Raw genomic sequence first — 9,606 nt, 5'->3', positions numbered from 1 at the left:
CATTTTAATTGTGCTCAAAACTCCTGTAGTTAAGGGGTGCCTGGGTGGCACAGGCAGTTGAGCGTCAGACTCAGGTCATGATCTTGGGGTCCTGGGATGGAGCCCCACTTCGGGCTCTGCCCAGTGTGGAGTCCACTTGAGATTCTTTCTCTCCCTCTGCTCCTCTTGCTCATGCTCTCTAAAATAAAATAATCTTTTTTAAAAAACCCACAAAACTCTCAGAGTAAAATGAAAAACTCAACCCTGCTTTCTCCAGCCAAACCTTTCCTGCATTGGGTAGTTTCCATCTTTCTGTTTCAATACACCTCTTGTCTGACTGCCTTTCTCACTTTATTGGAAGCAAGTCCATAATGTTAAGGATGATGTCCATGTTGCTAAATCTTTTGTAGATGTTTTTAGTCCTAGTCTTCCCTGTAGATAGCATCTGACCCTGTTGATCACTTTGACTTCTAACTATTTTGGCTGTCAAGGCAGTACAATTTGTGTGCCTCCCTGCTCTTCCCAAACCTTTTTGCTTCCCCCCCCCTCACCTCTGTACTCACTTGGTCTCCACTGCCACTCAGCTCTACCTGATTCTTTTCTCAAGGTCCTAAGTCCTCTCTTTTCACTGTACTATCTCCAGCTTAACTTTGAAATCCCATTGCTTCATTTATGTCATTAACTCAAATGTGCCACTAACCTACATCTTTTTACCCTGAGCTCAAGACCCATAAATACCGCTCCTTACTTTAAAATTGATGCCAAACATCTTGCCCTATGGTTTCCCCTCCTGCTACTCTGCCAGTGCCACTTAATAGCACTGCTAACCATTGAGTTGTCATTCATTCATGACCCTTCCCTTCCTCATCTTCAGTATCCAGTCAAATTAACAAGAGTTAAGTTCTGAACTAGACGATCTCTTCAATTCTCTACTGGTCTCTGGTCTTCTCCATCTTTGCCCTCTCCACTATCTTCACAGAGGACCCTGAACGATTTTTCAAAGATGGCGAGTCTGATTCAGCAGTCAAGATTTTAAAAATTTGAGTGCTATTAGTATTTGTATTCACTAATTTACTTCAGGCTTCAGGTGACTGCTGGTCCCTCTGCATTTAAATTTGAAAACCCAGGGAAATGGCCCTTTCCTGGAGCCCTACTGCAGTTTCTCAAAGTCTACCTCAGGGTTTTCACATGTGTAATTCGGGAACCTCTATCAGTCTCAGGAGCGTTTTACATTCAGTCAAATTCAGTAGTGGCGGCGGTGGTCTTTCTTTGAATGGGCTGGATTCTCTATCTTCCGTCTCCATGACCCTCCACGGAATTACTGAGATTAAAAGCCGGCTAAAATGGTATAGGTTTCCCCGTCTGGCGCTTGGCAAATACTGAGAATAATCAGAATAGAAATCGGGTCTAAGCTACTGACTCCCGCGACTCGCTTCTAACGCATACCCTATTTAAATTTTGCACCATGAAGTTAAGGGTTGGAAAAAAGCTTTTTTGCGGAATGGGACTCGAACTCGTAAACTATAGCGCTCTATCCATTTCCCGCCACAGGCGGGCTCCAGGATTAGAGAACAACGACCGTCGTCGAAGGCGCGGATGGTGTGCGCGCCCTGAGTAGGGGGAGGGGCCTGGCGCGCGCAGAAACAGGACCCGAGAGGAGGTGGGGTGGGTGTACTCTCTCGCGAGAGCGGGTTTGTTCTTGGGCTGCAGCCGCCGCTGCCACCTCTTACCAGCGCCGTTGCTGCGGGGGATTGTGGGAGTCTCCGCGTCCCGCTCGCTAGGAGAGAGCTACCTCTCCTTTTCCCTCTCCCTTTCCTTAAGGTAGGCGTGAAGCGGGTAAGAATCGGGGTGGGGTGGCCGGGGGCTCTCCGCGTCCGCCGGGAGGAGGCAGGGACGGCGACAGGGGCCGCGGGGAGCCGGCGGCGCGCCTTTCTTGCTCGCTCCCGCTCGCCCGCTCTGCCTCCCTCCTCGTTGCGTATGTGAGCCGCCTCATCGGCGGCCGCCATGTTAGGAGCGCAGTGGCGGCGCAACCAGCCTCCTCGGGTGGCGGAGGTGAGCGGTCCCGGAGGGAGACACGCGGCCAGCCAAGGGCCCGGGGTGCGGCGGGAGAGTCGGGGGGCGCCGAGGGCAGCCGATCGGCAGAGCTTCCCGCGTCCTGGGCTTGCTGTGGGCGGGGGCGGGACGACGAGCCCGTTACACGCGGGCTGCAGCTCTGAGGCGAAGGGAGGAGCGCTCGAGGCCTGAGGGACTGGCTATCCATAGGGGGCCTGCCGTTTGGGGAGAATAGTTAAAGCAGCGAAGTCTTGGAATAGCGCCAGCCCCAGATAGGTGTTTGCTTTTTTTTTTTTTTCTCTTTGCCCCTTTAAATTGTGCCGCAAAATGGAGGATTTCGCAGACTCTGAAAGCTTAGCCGTTTGAGCAGCGTTTCTTTCTTCTCTTGGTGTCACGGCCTTCGCTCTGCTTTTGGCCGATAGCTTCATAGCGCCCCCTAAGACTCCCCTATCCGCCGCCCACACACATCCGCGCGGGATTTTAGCCGGACCTCAGAAACAATTCCTCCCCACCCCCATCGCGTAAAAATGGCCGAAAAATGAAACGTTAACGCTTGTTTTTCGTATTGCGTCGTGGAGAAAGCCTTCTGCAGTAGGCTGCGAGCCAAGAGACTTGTTTAGAGAGTCACCTCCTATTCCTTTTCTCTTTATTAAGATATTATCAGTCTGCGTTCCTCTAAAGAGGATCGTGTGTTGTGGGACCTTCCGGTTTCCAGACAAAGGGCTTGGAGTACCGTGGTGTAGTCGGCGCATCGTTCGTTGTTCTTTTCATTGCTAGCCTTGTGCCATGTTCGGTGTTTTACAGGGACTCTTTCCGTTTGCCGTGGAAGAATTCTCCTAGATGTTTTTCCTGCTCTGTGGCCCTATACTGTGGAATATTCCTATTGGATCAGTTACAGTTTTCCAGACAGATATTTCTAGAACGCTTATGGCGATTCCGAAATTTCTAGTCTTTGAAGCGCGCTGGAATAATGCGAGAGTCGTTTATTTCCCAGGTCTTAGTCATGAGATTTTTGTCTTTATGCTGCGTTCTTTTGAATAGAGCTTGGCTTAAGATTTTTAAGTAGTCGATAAAATACAGTTTTCTCCCAGATAAATTAAAACAGTTGTACTCGACGGGCAAAAATTCTATTTTAGGCTATTTTCATAAAGGTTGAAAATAAAATTTCCTTTTGAAAACTAAGTGGCTCGGTCATCTGCGCAGTCTGTCGTCATAATTTTTCAACAGTAATGTTTTAGAAATGGAAGGTGGGCAAAGATTTTTGTTGCAGAAACGCTGTGTATGCCTTTTGTACTTAACCAGAATGTTTTTGCAAACTTGAAATTGAACACAATTGAAGTACTAAATGAAGATTGTTCTGGTTTGTTATGTACGACTGGGAAAAGAGATCTTTAGCCAGATGTTTGTGGTGAAGTGCTTTAAATTTACAATTTTTCCCTTGCACTTAACATTTATATGGTTATAACATTAACGTATATTTTACCCACAGAGGAGGTTTTCACACAACTCCCTTCTCAGCTATGTTTAAGTGAAGCTGCCTTTACATACCATTTTGAACTAATGCTAAAGGATTTAATCACTCTTGATCTGATCATGTATGGTAAAGGAGTCTTTAAACATAATTTCATTAATGTTTTTAGGGTATTGTAAATGTTAAATAATATAACAAGTGAGTTAATGATAGGTAAACAAATGTTAGCATGAGGAAAGCAAGTAAATTGTCTTACGTGACTTCAGAAATAAATGTCATTCAAATTCCTAGTTTCATAGAAGAAAAGATTAAAGCCCAAGGAGGTGGTGGCAATATAAACAGTGGCAGTGCTGCGGGTGTGTTCTAAAATGTTTGCGTCTTGATTGGGTACTTGATTCAGACTCATGTTATAATAAATAGGCTTAAAAATGGAATATACTTAAAGGAGTTTATTCTAAGGGAACAGTATACAAAAGATTTGTGTACATCATTGTAATCTCAGTTATCAAGCTTGCTAAAAGTCTGAAAGATTTAACACTTAGAGATTTGCTAATTATAGTGTGGCCATGTGATGGAAATCTATATAGCTCTTTAAAACAATGTTTTAAGAGGAGAGTAATGATGGGGAAAATAATGGAATATAGTATTACTTGGAAAGGAAATAGTAAAACTCTGCTGATCCCAGATTTGATGCCTTTTTTGTTGGTTTTTAAAGGAACTTTGTGAATAAGCATAAAAATGGAGATGTACCAAATATTTTTCTTAGCTCTGGATGTTGGCGTTGGCATTACGGGTGATTTATATTTCTTTCCTTGTGTTTTTGTGACACTTCCACGAGAAGTTACATTTATTTTTGTAGGTGGAGGGCGATGAAACATTTTTTATACATGCTAGACTGCTTATCATGTTGTTTTGTTTCTTTAGGCCCGTGTGTATTTTTGAGGGGAATTGAGATAAAAGGGAGCCAGTTTCTTTAAGTCTGAAGTGCAGAGTATTCAGAAGTGGCAGAAAGTAGTGTTTATTATGTAAGATACCCTGGTTATTACATGTAGACAAATGGAGGAATCCGAAGACATCCTTATGTAAGAATATTTAATTTACCATTATGGGGACTGATGGTAATTAGGTTACAGTGTGAAGTGCAGCCATTAAACTATTTTAAGAATGATCAAAATCAAAGAATGGGGTAATGGTTTGTTAAAGTGTTATTCATAGCACATCTTAAAAGGTACTTTTAAAAAAAATTCTTTGTTTTTTAAATATATTCTTTTAGAGTTGCATTAAAACTGTCCCACACTTGTGGCTGCAGATTCTGAGTGGACTTGACTTTGGGATGGACAATACTGAGTTCTTTGAGGGTGCGGTGGAAGGGTTGTAGACCGTGTAGTTTCACAGTTTTATATATGTATATGTATACACGTGGTTATTGCAAGGAAATGAAGCTCTGTAATTTATAGTTCTTAGCTACGTATTGGGCCTTCTCATTGGATCATTGGGATTGAGAGCTCTGAAATTCTTGATTTTAAAAAAAAGTTTACATGTACAAAATTTTATTGGATAGTTAAAATGAGCAGAGAGAAAAGCCAGTGGTTTGAGAGAATTGTATATATGTAGCTTTAAAAGATATTTGTAAGTGGTTTTTAAAGTTTGCTTCTTTAGCTTTTGACTTACTGCAGCCTGTGTCTATCATAAGCTTAAATACAAACATGTAATACAATAAGAGTTACATGATAAAGTGCTGTTATCTTGCCTGACAAATATAATTACTGTGGCAGGTCTGAGTAGATGGAGTGCCTTTGATATGATGCAGCTTCCATATAATTTCCAGCTGTGTATCAGACTTCAATGTTCTCTGCATATATAAGGCTCAAGACTTTGAAATTAAAATTTACATGAAATAGCAATGAATTTTTTTTTTTTAAGACTTTATTTTATGTGAGATTGAGAATGAGAGGGGGGAGGGTTAGAGGGAGAAGCAGACTCCCTCCTGAACAGGGAGCGCGATATGGGACCCCATCCTGGGACCCCAGGATCACGACCTGAGCCGAAGACAGTCGCTTAACCAACTGAGCCACCCAGGTGCCCCAAATAGCAATGAAATCTTAAGGTTAAATTTTTAAAAATAAAAAATTTTGTTTTAGTTTAAAAAGCTTTTCCAGGTTCAAAGGTTAATTGATATAAAGAGCTTGCTTTTTTCGGAAAGTTTTTAAAATATCAGATCTGACATTTCTCTTTGATCTACAGTCCCAATAGCTTGTGGATGTTGGTGCCTATTTTAAAATACAAACAAGTTCTTAGGAAAACAAGGTGAATGAAGGGAGGGTGAGGTAATCCCAGCTACTGCTGCTGGATAAGAGCAAAGGATGATACCTATGGTAGATGTCCTTTTGGGCAGCAATAAATGTAGCAAGTATGCAAAATAATCAGTTGATGTTAGGTTCTAAATAGGATCTTAGGTTTGCAGTATCATTGATTGCTAATGAAGGTAAGTTTCTGATCTTTCGAGATTATTTGTATGGTTGTTTTTTTCCCCTTTGTGGCAATTACTAAGATATTAAATATCTCCCTTTGGTATGGTAACTTTTATAAGAACCTATTCCATATGTGAAAATTTAAAATCAAGTGTTTGAGCCCCTGTTGAGTATCAAAGAATTACAAACATTTGTACTTAAAAATTCTTGATGCAAGAAAATGTGGAACAGCAGAACACTTACAGTGCTTAACTGAGTATCCTTGTATGGGCTATAGTATTCTGAAAGAGAACCACAGAGGAAGGAGTTTAAAACTTGAAACTGCCGGAGACACCAAGAAATATTCATACCAACATTCTTGGTAATGGCAGGAAACTGGAAACACCCTAAATGTTCATTATCTGCAGAATAAATAAGTGTATGTGCCATGTGGTTATGTATATTGCAGTGAAATGTAGGTTTAATGCATGTATGAATCAGTTTTTTAGAAGTAGGTAAGAACAGTCCATACATACTAAAAGTCAATTTGCATAAGATTCATAAATGCAGAATTAACACCTTTTTAAAGATGTATATATTAAGTGATAAAACTTAAAAACAAGGGACTGCAGAAAGGGAAGATGAAGGCATTGGAAATTGGTAGGTAAATGGTATCTAAGATGTTGTTAGCGTTCCCTTTCTAAACTTTGGTGTTGTATACACTGTGGTTTGTATATAAACTGGCATGATACAAGGGGGGGGCAGTGCTGGGCCTTGAGAGAATTACTAGTATTAAATGAAGAGGGGAGATAGTCCAGCAAATATATTTACACAAGTACTGAGCAGTCCCTGTGACTGCTTCTAAAATATTTTGCATAAGGTGTTGGCTTATGGTGGAAAATAGATTTCGAGAAGTAGGATGCAACTAGAATGTGAAAGGCATTGAATACCATGGTGTGCTTTTCATGTGGTAAGTAGTAGGGAGTAATGTGTTTTTTAGCAGGGGAGTATATAAAATAGTGATGTTTTGGGAGGTTTGTATTGGAAGCTGTAAACACGGATGCAAAGAGGCCAACTGAAAAGGCAGGAGGACTGGCTATCTCCAGTAAGATTATGGCAGGGAGTCAGGGAAGTAAGGACTTCTTTTTGAAGGATGAGAAGATAATTTAAAGGTAGATTGGTAATGGAGAATAAAGGAAGAGGTTTAATTTGTCCAGTTGCCCTAGCCTCTGCTTTTCTTCAGTGTTCTTGGTCACTACCAGCCTTTAAATCTGATGTCTTTTAAAGCTTACTTGTGGTTCAGTAGCAAAATTCAAATATGAATTCCAGCTTTGAAAGGAAATGAATGAGGCACTAAAGTTGACATATGAAATGGGGAGTACAGTGCAAGTGAAAGGTTTATAAGCTCTTTATTGTGTGTCTCCGGGTCAGTCCTTCTGCATCTAAGGTTTTTCTCATTGGTTGTTAGGATCAGATTGCATTGGATTTTAGGGTCATCTACATAAAAGTAGGTGATTACTACAGTCCTGACCACGTGTCCAAAACCATTCTAAGTGTTTTATGTGGACTAATTTATTAAATGTTTACAGTCTTATGAAATGGGTATTTTCTTGCCCATTTTACAAGTGAAAAAACAAAACACAAATGTTAAATGATTTGCTTAATCAGCTATTTTATAGTAGAACTAGCATTCACATCAAGGTATTTGGTAAAAAAAATCTCCATATATACCAAATTAAAAGAGTTGTACAAATTTTTGTGGGAACTGAGAGTTGAATATAAAGTGGAAGGAAATGTCTCAGGGGTGCACAATGGCACCTTGAGGAAAACCACTAATTCTGAGAAGAAAGTAAGACAAGCTAGTATCAAAATCAAATCGAGTCACAAGTGTCGGGTAAATGGAATAACTTTCCATCCTGCATTGCTTTAATCTAAAAATTTTTAATGTCTAATTGAAAGTTGCTAAGAAAAAATTTAAGTGTAGGAAGAAGAAAAATATTCCAAGCCTGAATAGGAATCCCTCCTGATTAATGTTTTCTGTTTTAGCAGCTGAAGGCATTTTGCAACAAACACTCTTATATCATTAGCCTAAGGATCAAGAAGTGGGCTAGAAGTTGAATCCAGGTCTGTAAAATGGATTAAGAATGATAATCGTAAAGGACTTTTTCAGCCTTCTCAGCACTACTTTTGACAATGTTTTTTTCCTCAGGTGTGATGAGATGCGTATTGCTTTATACAAAACTGAAATGAATAGAGCTGGGACTTTATTTCCTAAGAGGTTTGTGAACTATGAGTAGTTCATTTTATTATGAAAAAAACCTTTTAAGTCACTCAAAGGTATGCCATTCTAAAATGAGATTATGGCACTGAAGAACCACAGATTAAAGTATAAGGTTTCAAAGTGGTTTAAGCTCTCTATATAAAAGATTGAGTAATTCCTCAGATAGTAAATCCATTTTTAAAAACCAAACTCTTAAGACAAGATATATGTTACAAAATCTATTAAGAAAAGATAGTGACGTGAACTAACATTAAAATAAAAATTTACTAACTTTAAGTTGGAAACTATGTTGAATTGTGAGACCATTTTAAATTAATTAAAAGTGTGAAACTTTAAGGAATAATTAACCTAACCCTTTACTGTAGTTGGAAATGAATCAGGTGCTTGGTTTACAAATTCTGACCACAGGAATCTATGCTTTTGTGTGATTGATGACAAAAATTAAGCAGCTACCTTCCGAAATGATGCTTCTTTGAAATTACTAATAGTGAACTTTCCCTCCTGTCTATTGGTGACGATTAGAATTTTTTTTGCTATATTGGTATTGTTGGTTGCTACCTTAAACATACTTGGCGTATTTTCTTTTTTTCTTTTTTTTTGACAGCACAAGTAGGCAGAGAGGCAGGGAGAGAGAGAAGCAGGCTCCCCGCTGAGCAGGGAGCCCGATGCGGGGCTCAATCCCAGAACCCTGGGATCCTGACCTGAGCCAAAGGCAGACGCTTAACCGACTGAGCCACTCAGGCGCCCCTGGCGAATTTTCACACGAATAATTTAACAAATCACAAGGGTGTTTGGCTTTCATAGAACGTTTGGGAAATGTGAAAAAAAATTTTAGGATTTTATTTATGAAAGAGAGAGTACAAGCAGGGTGAGCGAGAGAGGGAGAAGCAAGGCTCCCCACTAAGCAGACACAACCAACTGAGCCACCTAGGTGCCCCAAAATCTGAAAATTTCTTAACACCCACTTGTGTTTTTAATTCAGAAGGGGGAAAAATACTATAAGCTACAGTTTTCTAGCTGTTGCTTTTAAGTTTTTGTAAGATTGAAGGGTTAAAATGTCAACATAAAGATATTTTTCCTTAAGCATCTCTACAAACTTTTATGATTATACGTGCATTAAAAATAGTTGTTTTTAGGATGCGGTTATTTCACATAATTGAGAACATAACTAAAGTTTGATATGATAGTAGTTAGATACTTTAAGACGTAGCATTTTAAAATTTTGAATTTAAAAGCTGAAGGATTTTTTTCTGTAATCTTTTAAAGAACCAAAGTCCTCTTACGCTCATTTTAGTAATCCTGCTAAATAATCCTCTGGAAGAATGAATAATGAGACAAACTTATTTTACATAGGAAATCTAGATGGGGAATGA

At 40.0% G+C, this 9,606-nt stretch overlaps 1 protein-coding gene across 4 annotated transcripts in view; it reads left to right on the top strand.

Moving 5' to 3' along the window:
• Positions 1-1,659: 1,659 nt before the first annotated feature.
• The window catches only part of MATR3 (matrin 3), a 29,531-nt gene continuing 21,584 nt past the window's right edge, over positions 1,660-9,606 (top strand). The window contains exon 1 of one of the 4 annotated variants that reach the window (XM_032425036.1): positions 1,660-1,800. The gene's annotated coding sequence lies outside the window, so the exon portion shown is untranslated. Of the gene's footprint in view, positions 1,801-1,838; positions 2,032-5,628; positions 8,077-9,606 lie in introns of those variants that run through there. The other 3 variants (XM_032425040.1, XM_032425037.1, XM_032425038.1) reach the window with 3 other exon arrangements.

This window comes from Phoca vitulina, unplaced genomic scaffold (assembly GCF_004348235.1).
Source record: "Phoca vitulina isolate PV1807 unplaced genomic scaffold, GSC_HSeal_1.0 scaffold32, whole genome shotgun sequence".
In the NCBI taxonomy this organism is placed as follows: domain Eukaryota; kingdom Metazoa; phylum Chordata; class Mammalia; order Carnivora; family Phocidae; genus Phoca; species Phoca vitulina.
The sequence above is the reverse complement of the archived record's forward strand: the minus strand, read 5'-3'. Positions and strand labels throughout refer to the sequence as shown.